We start from the raw sequence: 13,088 nt of genomic DNA on the forward strand, positions 1-13,088 counted from the left end.
TTTGACAGTTGGAGGAGATATTTCTGTTGTTGTTTCTTGTTTTATTTAGCTGAATACAGATCTCAGCAGATCAGTACATTTGCAGGCTACTTGGTTGAGATGTCAACATTAATTTTTTGAGCTATACAATACCTCCACAAAGTTGCCTGTGTGCAGTGGGCCGGGTGTTGGTGGTATTCAATACATAAAATTTACCTTGAAATCCCAACCCACAGTGAGATGGTACTGAGAGATGGGGCCTTGGGAAGTAATTAGGTCATGAAGCTCTCCTAAGAAGGATTAGTGCCCTTTTGAAGGAGACCCCTGAGAGCTCTCTTATCTTCTTTTGGTGAGGATGGCAAAGTGTGTGAGCCAATAGAAGTCTCTCACTGGAATCTGACCATGACAGCACCCTGATGTTGGAATTTCAGTTTCCCAAACTGTAAGAAATATATTCCTACTGTTTAAAAGTCATCTGATGTGTTTCATATAGAAATGCAAACTAACATACACTTATGTGCTGTATTTTAAAGAATGGCAAGAAAGTGTGAAACTTTTCTTGCAGCAATATAGAACAAATTTCTTGAAATCTGTACACAGTTCTTTAAAACATACTGCTGTATCAATAATGTGACAATATGCAATAGTGAATGAGAAGAACTAAGAAGAACTAGCAAGAATATTTCAAAAGAATTGAGAAATTAATTTAGATGATAAGTGTAAAATAGAATAAAATAACATAATCTACACAGTGTTTTGTAGTTTAAATTTTATTTTCTTGGTCATTAACTAAAAAACATGAATAAATATTATATTTGCAAATATTAAGATCCAATTGTGATAGATATATAATCATCATCATCATCATCATCATCTTTATCTGAAAAATAAAAAAATTAAGGTGCAACATTTTTGAGTGAAGCTCTGGGGTATGCCCATAATAAAAATATGAACACTGGACATCCTAGTTTTGTGACATTAATTCCATATTCTATTGTAGGAGATTGTTTTTCCACTTGGATTCAAATTATAGTATTATAGTAGTGATCTGTTCATACAAACACCATGATGTATAAAGAAAACACAAGTTGTATTACAGAATTAGTACTGATGTGTTCAGCAGTTTCATATATTCATTAGATACTGATGTTAACTCTAAGCTGCAGCAGAGCAGGTACTTTTCTCCTACCTGGTCATGTTTATTAATATTGAAAGTTTAAAACCTCAAACAGAGAGGCATCACAGTGACTTATATACCCTCACACATCAATTATGTTAAATATAGAATTCAGCCCATTAGTGGCTCTGGCAGGAAGTGGAAGTCAGGGAGAGGGTGAGGTCAGGATACTTATTTCCTCACCCTACCACCACTCTCTCTCCTTGCCAGACTCTTGGTTTTGAGTAGTTGAAGATCATAGTTCCTGGATGAGGAGCCCTCCTATGATACTTCTTAGCCTGATCAATGACATCTTTGCAGAAAATTGCTTGCTATGAGAATATTTGCATTTGGATATTGTGTTTAAGTTAACATTGTTAAAACTTTTTAATATTTTTTTTTTGCTGATGGTGTTTTCTTGCCATGAATTGAATATAAAATTGAATGATCATTTCCCACCACAATTACTTTATATATTTTCTATTTATTTGTTTTTCTTTTCTTGCAGTTCACCCTAAAATTTTACATTTTTTTTCAAAAAATTTTGGAAGATTATAGTTCAAATTGTGTGTGTGTGTATCTGTGTGTGTGTCTCTCTCTGTGTATGTGTGTGTGTATGACTCTTAGAATTACTTATTTTAGAAATCAGGTAAGGAAATCAGAAAGTCCAAAGACTATACACTTGTTAAACAATCTTTTTTTCATTTTCTTAAAGTGGAAATCTATCATGAAAGTGAAACAAAGCATTATGTATATACAAAATTCATTAGGGTTCACAGAAAATATATAGTAATAAAACCGCCCATCATTTGAGCATCAAATTAATAACATAGCATTTCTGGAACTCAGTAGTTTCATTTCTAACTTCAGAATTCCTGTCATTGAAACAAACTTTGAAGAGAATTAGGACTAATGCTTCTAGGACCCAAAAGATCTATATGGTACAACATTATTTTATTTGCCTAGAGAAGACAAATGTTTTCAAAGACAAGCTATTGTTATGAGAAAGAAAAGGTACTATAAATTCAGAATGAAAGCAAAACTTGATGCCCGTAAGTCAGATATTATAACAGTATAGTATTAAATGGAACTTTTCTAGGCTACTTCCTTAATGCCTGAAAGTTTACACAAGAAATAAATATTCCAGGAAAAAAAAATATTGTTTTCTTGTTAAATCACCAAGCATTGTGTGTTTTCTTTTCCCAGAATAGTAGGATATTTTTCAGTATGCGTTTTGAGTAATCATCTTCCATTCTACTCTATTCAAGAAATAAAATTTATAAAAATGCTTACCAGGACACTCTCTTTTCAGGAGTTCAGAATTCCCAACCTAATATCACAAGGAAAAAAAAAATTGTTCTAAGAGTATTCCCTATTGCCTTGGCACCTGACTTTCAAGAGACAATGAGAAGATCCTTGTGGTGTCAAAGAAAGGCTCTGAGGCCACCAGAGTACCTCCAATTGAGATGAATTAAAGAACAAGTGAGGAAAGTGTTTTGGTTTAGATGTGGTGTCCCCCAAAATCTCACATGTGAGACAATGCAAGAAGATTTGGACAATAAATGATTGGATTATGGTCTTAACATAATCAATGAGTTAATCCTAGGGATTAACTGAGTGGTAACTAGAAGCAGATGAGATGTGGCTGGAGGAAGTGGTTCATGGGGGAGTGGCTTTGGGATAAATATTTGTAGTTGACCTGTTTTTCTCTCTGCTTTTGAATCATAATGTGCATTGCTTCCCTCTGTCATAATCTTTGGCCATATTTTTCTGCCTCATCTTGAGCCCTGAGGGATGAAGCCTGCTGTTCATAAATAAACCAAATAAACTTTTCCTCCTCTTCAATTGTGTTGGTTGGGTCTTTAGTCACAGCAACAAAAAAGCTAACTAAAGCCAAAATTGGTACTGAGACGTGGGGTTCTTGCTGTGATTAACATGACCATGTGGTTCATAAATTTTTAGAGCACTTTGGAATTGGCAGGAGAAATTTTGAGATGCTTAGCAGTGAAAGCTGGAAATGCTTTAGATTGTTGTAAGCAGAGTTTAATGGCTGATTCTGGTAGAAGCTCAGAAGACCAGAATGCCAAAAGGACCACAGACAGTGAAAACAAGGCTCAAGAAGGTTCTGAGAAGGAGAATGTATTGGAATTTGGAGTAAAGGCCATTTGTATTATGTTCTTCCTGAGAAGTTGTCTGCATTTTGCACACATCCTGAGACTTTCTGTGAGGCTGATTTTAAAAGCAATGAACTTCTAGGAAGCACAGCATTCAGGAAATGGCATGGGTACAGTTGGTTGCTTTTAGCCAAGTTTATTGTGATATCCATGAGCAGAAAGCATAGCAGAAAGATTTTAGAAACTTCAACTTAAAAGGCAGGAGTAAAACTGGGGCTAAGGAAGTTGCGGTTATTAAAGACATTACTGCCACTAAAGAAATGCTGAAAATTTTTCCCAGAGACAATAAGAAAGATTACATGAGGGCATCTCAAGAGCTGGCAAGACCACACCCATGTGAGGTTCAATGGAGTAAAAGTAAAAATCCTCTTGAAAAGAGACTGGTGGGGAATCCTTCTTACACAAGAGAGCCTAGAAGCTTTCTGTTTTTCAATGTGTTCAGCCACCCAGACACTCAGAGGCTGCTACAGCCACGGTTTCTGGAGGCATGGCTTCTGCTCAAAATGGTGTCAAACCTTGGCATCAACCATGTGGTGCTGGTTCTGCAGCAATGCAGGATGCTTCAGTTAGGGAGTCATGGAGGCTTCCACCAAGATTTCAAAGGAAGGCTCTGGAAAACATAAAAAGTCTGGTTGGAGTCTTTGTGGGCACCCCCCCCCTTGAGAAGACAAGATATGGAGATTTGAGGAGGAAACTGAAGCTTCAGTGGAGACCCCCATGATTAAGAAATGTCAGTAATGTAGAACATCAACCTAGGAAAAAGCTGTGTGAATTGAGTAGAGACAAGCTAAAAGAGAAGCCACTTGGGCTGCAACCAGAAGGCCACAGGTATAGAGCTACACAAGCTCTTTGGAGAGAACATAGTATGTGCCATGTCCCCCAGATGCTAGATGTGGAGCAATAGGACTTGTTTGCTCAGCTAGATTTTGGTTTTGCTTTGGTCCTATCCCTTCTTCCTATGTTCTTAATATTGTGAATGGAAATGTTTACTCTGTACCATTATATAATGGATATTTATAAATTGCTTTTAATTTTATAGCAACTCAAAATGGGAGATTTCCTTGAGCATCAGAAGACTTTGGACTTGAACTTTGAGCAATATCAGAACTGTTGAGACCATGGGGATTTGGGGAATGGACTAAGTGCATTTTGCATTGTCCAATGAGTGTGAGCTTTGGGGGACCAGAGGAGGAATGTTATGGTTTAGATGTGGTGTTCCCTAAAACTCACATGTGAGACAATGCAAGAAGGTTTGGAGGAAAAAAAATTGGGTTTTAGCCTTAACATAATCAGTGAGTTAATCCCAGATGGGATTAACTGAGCAGTAACTGGAGGCAGGTAGGTTATGGCTGGAGGAAGTGATATATTAGGGGTGTGGCTTTGGGGAGTATATTTGTATCTGCAAAGTGGAGGTTTGTCTCTCTCTCTGATTCTTAATCATCATGTGAACTGTTTTACTCCACCATACTCTTCTGTCTTGTTGTTTTGCCTCATCTCAAGCCCTGAGGAATAGAGCCTGATGTCCATATACTGAGACCTTGAAACCATGAGCCCCCCAATATACTTTGCTCCTCTATAATTATGTTGGTTGGGTCTTTTGGTCACAGCAGTGCAAAAACTGATTAAAAGAGAAAGAGTGGGTAATAACTTTGCACTAGTACACCTTGGGTCAGACATCAGATTTGGAAGCAGGAAGTTCTTTCCTATGGGGGTTGGAATGTTTCTTTTCTGAGCCAGCTTGCTTACTAGTAAAGTGAGCTCATACTTGCAGAATGTTGTGACAAATCAAATGGTGACATAAAAGATTTCTATCTTTATTATTATTATTATTGTAGCCCAGGGAGACTAAAATCAGCACATTCAGTGAATTTAGGAATGCTATTTCATATTTTTCAACTATGCAAAATATGGCAAGATCAATGATCTGAGGAAGGTATTAGACAGAATGCACTCCGTAGTGGCTTAGAGCACAGCCACAGGAGTCAAAGAGATTCTAAGCTTTACCACCTATTGGCAGAATTGGGACAGATCACACAACATTATAGCTTCAGTTCTCTAATTGTAGAATGAGAATAATAGCCCCAGGCCAGGAGCCCTGTCATATGTCTGTAGTCCCAGCTCCTTGAAAGGTAGAGGCAAGAGGATTTCTTGAGCCTAGGAGCTCAAGGCCTGCATAGGCCACAGAGAGTGACCCTTCTTAATAAAGAAAAGTAAAGGTGAGAAAGGAAGGGAAGGGAAGAGATCATAACACCTGCATCATGGTGACTTAACAATGGTAATCTATATTCAACATCCTGAGTAGAGAGCATCCTGCTAGATACTGAAGTGAGAAGACAATGCCTACTGTTAAGGATCTTATGCTGTAGTAAGAAAAAGGCACATCCAGACATGAATCAAAGGATTATGAGAGAGTATGGAAGGCTAAGTGGAAGACAGGGCAGGTGAGAGGAATGCATGATGCCAATGTAAACTGCCAGAACAGGGCAGGGGAGGGACTGGACCGCAGCTTGACAAAAGCACCATGCAGAGGTGATGGAGCACTGAGGCATGATTTCACCCTCCTTGTAGCCTGGAGGCTTTCAGATCCCATCGAACTCAAAGTTTCTTTGGTTTAACAGAAGTGGAGAGAGGGCATCCCTGTCTTGTTCCAGATTTTAGAGGGAATGCCTTCAGTTTTTCTCCATTCAGAATGATGCTAGCCTGAGGCTTAGCATAGATTGCTTTTACAATACTGAGGTATGTTCCTGTTATCCCTAGTTTTTCTAGAGTTTTGAACATAAAGGGATGCTGTACTTTGTCGAATGCTTTTTCCGCATCTATCGAGATGATCATATGGTTCTTATTTTTAAGTCTATTGATGTGGTGAATAACATTTATTGATTTCCGTATNACTCCTCACACTTCAGATAGAGCCCTAATATCCAGAGTATACAAAGAACTCAAAAAATTAGACAATAAGAGAACAAACAACCCAATCAATAAATGGGCCAAGGACCTGAACAGACGCTTCTTAGAGGAGGACATACAGTCAATCAACAAGTACAAGGAACAGAAGGGGAGTTGAGTGAAACAGGAGGGACCTCATGCTTTTCCTTTAATCTCCTGTTTAACAAAGTGCTGTTCCAACCACATCCCAGGTCTGATGAAGGGACCCCAGAAACTCATTTAAATCCATATGGGAATGAAAAAAGTGAGGTTTTCAAGGAACCCAGCAAGACAGATTTAACCCAAGTTGGCTTATGAAGACTGTTGGGAGTCACCCCGGCTCCTAAGACTAACTTCCCCATCCCCCGAGAAGAGCTGTCCAATGGTGAGCCCTGCTGGCTCACATGATCCTTCCCACCAATCAGACTAGCCCTGCTGGCTCACATGATCCTTACCCACCAATCAGAAAGCACCCCATGCCAACTTTCAAACCATTAAACAGTTAAACTGCCATAACTGTCAAACCACCCCCGGCTCTATAAATAAGCAGAGCTGTTCCTCAATAAAGGGGCATTTTCTCCGACGACGAGCCTTGATGGTTCTTTCAAAGACTTCATTAACTTTTACTTTGTAAAATTATTTAAAGAAAAGGATTTCTTTAGAAGTTCCAATTATCATACAACATGTTCAGCCACCTTCTTTCTACTACTTTTGCCATCTTCCACGCTCCACACACTCATTATCAAAGACCACTGCCCAGACTCTTGCTTTCAGCCCTGCTCTCCTCTCTCACTTGTCCCTCAACTCAAGCCAGAGGTGCAGCTTCAAACTGATCAGAGGGGCAGAAGCTTCATGGGCCACTTGATTCCTCTGCATTTACCTTCATTTGGAGACAGTAGGAGAGTTTAATCAGGACTCACATGGGTTTTTGTTTTTGAATCTTTTAAGTCAAGAGGTTTGAAGTCACCTCAGGACGGGAGTACTAAAATCATTATCCACCATGAAAAAAATCAGTTAAATCCAAATGTCACATTCAAAACATGGTAAAGTTTAAGGACTTTTGCTGCCAAACTTTACACAGTTCAGAGGAGTACCATTAAATTTGTTTTTGTAATCACATCAGCTGAGGCACTTTACAGAAATATCATCTCTACACTAGACTGATTAATAAGCCTTTCAGGGAGTTGAGGCTCTGAAATCATTATTTTTCTAAAAGGATACCAGAGTTATTTTAATGTGAAGGGGGGGATGAAAACCAGTGATTATACTTGTAAAATTATTTAAATTCCTTTGATACTCACAATAATAGCAAGTCAGTGCATCAGGGATGTGTCATAGGGAAGTAAATTCCAGAAGAACAGCAATCTCTAAATTGATGAATGGACACTCAAAATGTGGTACACATCCAAAAAGAGTATCATTCATCCACTAAAAAGAATGAAATTAGGGTGAAGGGAGGGGAGGGGGTTATGGGGGTAAGAATAGCAGAATTAATAGGATATTGTTAATCTGTGTACATATGATTAGACAATCAATGAGATGCTATATCATGTACAACCAGAAGAATGAGAAGTTAGACACTAATTATTTATGTATGATGTATCAAAGTGCATTCTACTCTTATGTATATCTAATTAGAACAAATAAAAACAGAAATAATCATAATAAAGAATGAAATTATGTTATTTATGACAACAGAGTTGGAAATGAAGGTCTCTATGCTATGTGAAATAAGCCAGGCATTGAAACATAATTACCACATGATCTCATTCATATGTGGATGATCAAAAAGTTGATTTCATACTAGTTGAGAGTAGAATGGTATTTACCAGAGGTTAAGGAGAGTAGAGGAAGAGAGGAGGAAGCCTGATCGCTAGGTACTAAGTTATAGTTATATAGGAGAAATTAGCTCTGTTGTTTTACTGCACAGTAGGGTGATTCTAGATAATTCAACATTTTTAAAAGCTTAAGAATGTAAGAATTAAGTTCTGTTTTCCTGGAACCTGAAACTCATGTAGAAGTTGAAAACAACTCCCGGAAATGCCCACTAAATGTATGTTGAAATCTCCCCTGATCATCTGGTTGCTCTATGAAAACAACCCCTCCCAGAAACCATGCAATGATTGGCTATGTTGTATGTGAAGTCCCTGCCCTCTCCAAGGAAAGTATATAAGCTCTGCTTAAGCTGTTCCCGGGGCTCTCTCTGCTCTATTCAAGTGAGCTATGGGCCCCAGCATGCTGGACCCCCAATAAACCCTTTGCTTTTGCATGAGAGAGTCTCTTGGTGGTCTCTTCCTCCGACGCTCACCCGACCTTTACAATTTCAATGTAATGAAATGTACTCAACATTTCAAAAAAGCTAGAAACATATTTATAATGTTTTCATCACTAAAATACAAAAACTGCTTAAGAAGATGAAATTGTGCACCTTTATTTGATCATCACATAATATCTACATTAATCAAAAACATAACACAGAATTTAATAAATAATTTTGCCTGCCATTTAAAAAAAGTAAACGAAAGGATTGCGATAATCACAAAATAGAGACAGCAAGAAACTGGCCATCGCTTTCTCCTTTCCAAAAAAGTTTAGGAAAACCTTTCTTTCTGACCTCCCTCTCCCCAGGGAGGACTACAGGAGGGACAATGACATTTTATTGTGCAATTTGAACTGATTCATTACATATATGTGGAACAAACAAGCTCTTTCAGGCTCTTTTGAAAATGCTTGCTGACATATTAAGTACCTTCTGCTCTCATTTCTGAGTCAGGATGATAAGAATAGCATGACTCAAGTCCCAGGACAGGATCAGGAGCTACCAAACTGTTTCAGGGTCTCTGCATCGAACTTCAAGGGAGGTGGTGAACATTCCAGTAAATCTTTAAGCTGAGTGGAGACAGGGTATAGTCAACTTTCTCTCCTTGCATTGCATCCTGAGGACTTGCCTTAGGTAGTGGGCATATGCCATGGGTTGAATGTATACCCACAAAAATTTTAGGCTGAACCCTCAATACTCAGTGTAATGATGTTTGAGGGTGACTTAAGGAGGTGATTAGTTCCTGAGGGGGAGGTGCTTATAAATAGCACTAGTTCCCTTATTAAAAGATGAAAAGACCACAGCTCTCTGCTCTGCATCTTGTAAAGATATGAAGTGGTCACCTGCAAACCAGGAAGAGGACCCTCACAGTCTGTGCTCCTACCCTGGTGCTCACCTTCCCACCTGCTGGAACTGTGGGAAATGACTTTCTTGAGCTACCAGTCTCTTTATTACAGTGGTCTGAACCAACTAAAATGAAATGATAAGTGAAAACCTTGTATTCTTATTCTCTTTTCCTCTACAAGCTAAGAATTTGATCTCCATCTGGATCCCATAGAAAATTCATTATTCTGTGAGAGTTCTGATGAATACCTTCTGAAATTCTAATAAAAATAGTCTCTGATATGACACAAAAGTATCATAGAAAATAAGAAAGAAGAATGGAAGAATGGGAATGAGGAAGAGGGAGGGAGAGAGGGAGAGAGGACAAGAAAAGAGCAAAGAAAGGAAGGAAAGAGTATGAGTCCTTGGCTTTTGAGGTCTGTGCCTGTATCACTTTTTCCTCCATAGGATTCAATAGTCCTTATTATACTCAGTTGGAAGTAGGAAGTAGGGTTTATATAATCATTAAAACTTCCAATCTGCTTAAAAATAAGGATGGAAAGACCTGTTACCATTTTACTACATTTTCCTAGAATTTAAACCTAATGGATTTAAAAAACAAAAACAGAGGAGTTCCTTATCTGTACCTGAATTATTTTTTCCAAAAAAAATGTTCCTTTGTATGAACTGTCATTCATACTCTATTATCAAAAGTTTCCAAAGCTTATAACCAGGGCCTAAGTTTTTAAAATAAAAAAAAAAAAACCTCAATCTAGAAGTCCATGAAGTGATGCCATGAGATTCTTCCCCATCTATTAAGCAATAGTTATCACTCAATAAAATTGTGTGATTAATGAGTGATTAAAAATATAACAACCTTTATAACAATCCATATGGATAATTCACAAGTTTCTACTTGTTCTCTCTCTCCCTCCCTCTCTCTCTCTCACTCTAATGGGGAGCTGAAATGGATACAGTAATTCAAATATCCTAGTAAAGAGGTATGTATATACTTGTTGTTGAACTTAATAAGCAAAATCTGTCAATCATTCACTCTTGATTTTAAGACTGCCTGCCACTGACTTTCATAACTGACCCTTGGGAAAACATTTAACCTCTTCTAACCTTAGTTTACCTTGTATTCAAAATAAGACTTAAAAGCATAGTGCTAACATCTCTGAGACATTTACATTGCTTTCAAGAAATGTTTTACTATTTCTTCGAAAGTTCTCTTAGTTCAAATTTCAGCTGTGACCATGATGAAAGTAGAGAGGATTGGTTCTAAGGATAGTCTCTATTCATATTGATTTTAAAATAATCATCAATGAGCAAAATTGAAAAGAATGTAGTATTATCCAATACATTTATAAATACACTTTCCTTCCAGAAGGACAAACTGTTTCACTTTGTAATATACTTCTTTGTATTCCATGTATTTGTACCAGTGTGTTATATAATATGCCTGCTTGAATATTTTACCAGGTATCATTCAGTTTAGAGAGAATAGACAAAATCATCATTAATTTTATTGTGCAATTTGAACCCTGTAGTTGTGTACCAATTTTGTAATAATAGTCATATTCTTCAAAACCTTGTTTTTGTGAAATAGACATATATAGGGTCTGATTTGTGGTGATAATAATGTAACATTTGCTACAGTCTCACAGGTTTAGATTTATAGAAGAAATTTCCAAGATGATCATCTTCTGCTAAAGCTGTTGGAAGCTATGACTTGATGCACTATGTTTGGCTTTCTCAATTATATGTGGTCATGTTTTATGTTCATACATGCATACAAACACACACACACACACACACACACACACACATGCTCAGTTATGGATTTGATATGAAGTGTCTCCCAATAAGCTCATATGATAGACAATGTAGGAATGTTTAGAGGTGAAATGGCTAGATTATGAGAGCTGCTACCTAGAATAGGCTAATCCATTTGATAGATTAGTGATTTAAATGAATTACTGGATAGTAAGTGTAGGCATATGGAGCATGGCTGGAGGAAGTAGGTCACTAGAAGCATGCCCTTGCAGATTATCAATCTTGTGACTGGCTCCTCTTCTCCCCTCCGTCCCCCTCCTCTGTGTGTGTGTGTGTGTGTGTGTGTGTGTGTGTGTTTCTGCTCCCTGAATGCCATGGGTTGAACAGCTTTCCTCCACCATACCCTTCTTCCATGATATTCTGCCTCATTTCAGGTCTACAGTGATGGTGTCGGCCCACAATGGACTGAAAACTGGAGTCCAAACTGAAGTTTAGATTCCTACAATGGACTCTTAACTGGAGCCCAAATTGAACTTTTCCTCCTCCAAGTTATTTTTGTCTAGTACTTTGGTCACATTGATGCAGAGATGACTAATACACACACACACACACACACAAATTGAGGTCAGTGCTTCACAAAAATTAGTACACAAAAACAATCTATAAAGGTCTAAAAACAGATTCATGGGGACCAATCCCATGATATTTTATTTAATGGGTTGGGATCCAGCAATAAGCAAACAACCTTACAATTTTAATACAGATATATCATGTATAACAATAGAAGAGATATGACTGTTGTGAGATATGACTGTAAGACGTATTCAAAACTACTAGTAACACCTATGTCATGCAATAAAACTTTCCATTAAAATGACTTAAGTGACAATAACTTATGGGTAAAATCATTATATCATCAAGCAATGATGGACCTGGATCAAATCCAGTATCTCTTCGCACTTAGTTTTCATTGTGATCATTCTGTCAGACGTTCAAGGAACTCTGGATTCATACCTAATCTTAACCCCGGTTTTTATTGGAATGTTTTTCTATAAATTTTTTTGTCAGGGTAGTACCCTACTCTGGAACTCAAGCCTAGTTGGCATCCCTTAAGACCTCTCAGTGCTGCCTCTTGTATTTACTCAGGTAAAGGAATATGTCCTGTGCTGTCCTTGTTCTTCAATTCTGGAGTCATTTTCATGATTGTGCTTCCATCAAAGTCCTTAGAGCCATCAACCTACCCCAGCAAGCTGGGGTCCTCAAGTGTGCTACAATTCCCTTCAAGTATCAGGTGTGGTCCCCACTCAGCTATATTCAGATTTTGTTAGAAGTACCTCTTTCCTATCTCAAAACATGGATAACATGATCTGTCTCCTTTCCCAGCCACCCACTGTTGAGTATCCAGTCAGCAAGTCTGGTAATCTCTTCAGTCTATCACTCCTCCCACCCCAACCTGAGGACTAAGGTTTTCCACTCTGATCATAAAACACCTTGAAATCCTTACTCTATAGTGGTGACATTTTCAAAAGGAATTTAGATAATATACCGCAGCAATTATTAAATAATACCAACACCTTTCACAAATTTATCATTAAACATCTCTTTATAATTTTTACTTATAAGCAAAAGACTATGGATGAATATAATCTTTCCTTTAAAAATACATTTTAGGTATTTTTAAATGGTTTCATAACATTATGAACAGTAGAAAACTCTTATTCAGATCTTTGAAAGTAAAATAACTTTTCTTTAGAATATGGCTCCATGGTTAGAAATATGAATACAAAGAGGAGCTTCCTTTAGAACAAGAGCCATGTTCAGCACTTTTTGTAAAATTACAGATCTGGTCCAGTTCTACTGTGAAAATGAGGTCTTAATTTGCCATTGACTTCAAATGGGAGAAAGAGACTTGATGATTTCAAAAAGAGGTTAGATT

Source organism: Marmota marmota, unplaced genomic scaffold (genome assembly GCF_001458135.2).
Source record: "Marmota marmota marmota unplaced genomic scaffold, marMar, whole genome shotgun sequence".
Lineage (NCBI taxonomy): Eukaryota > Metazoa > Chordata > Mammalia > Rodentia > Sciuridae > Marmota > Marmota marmota.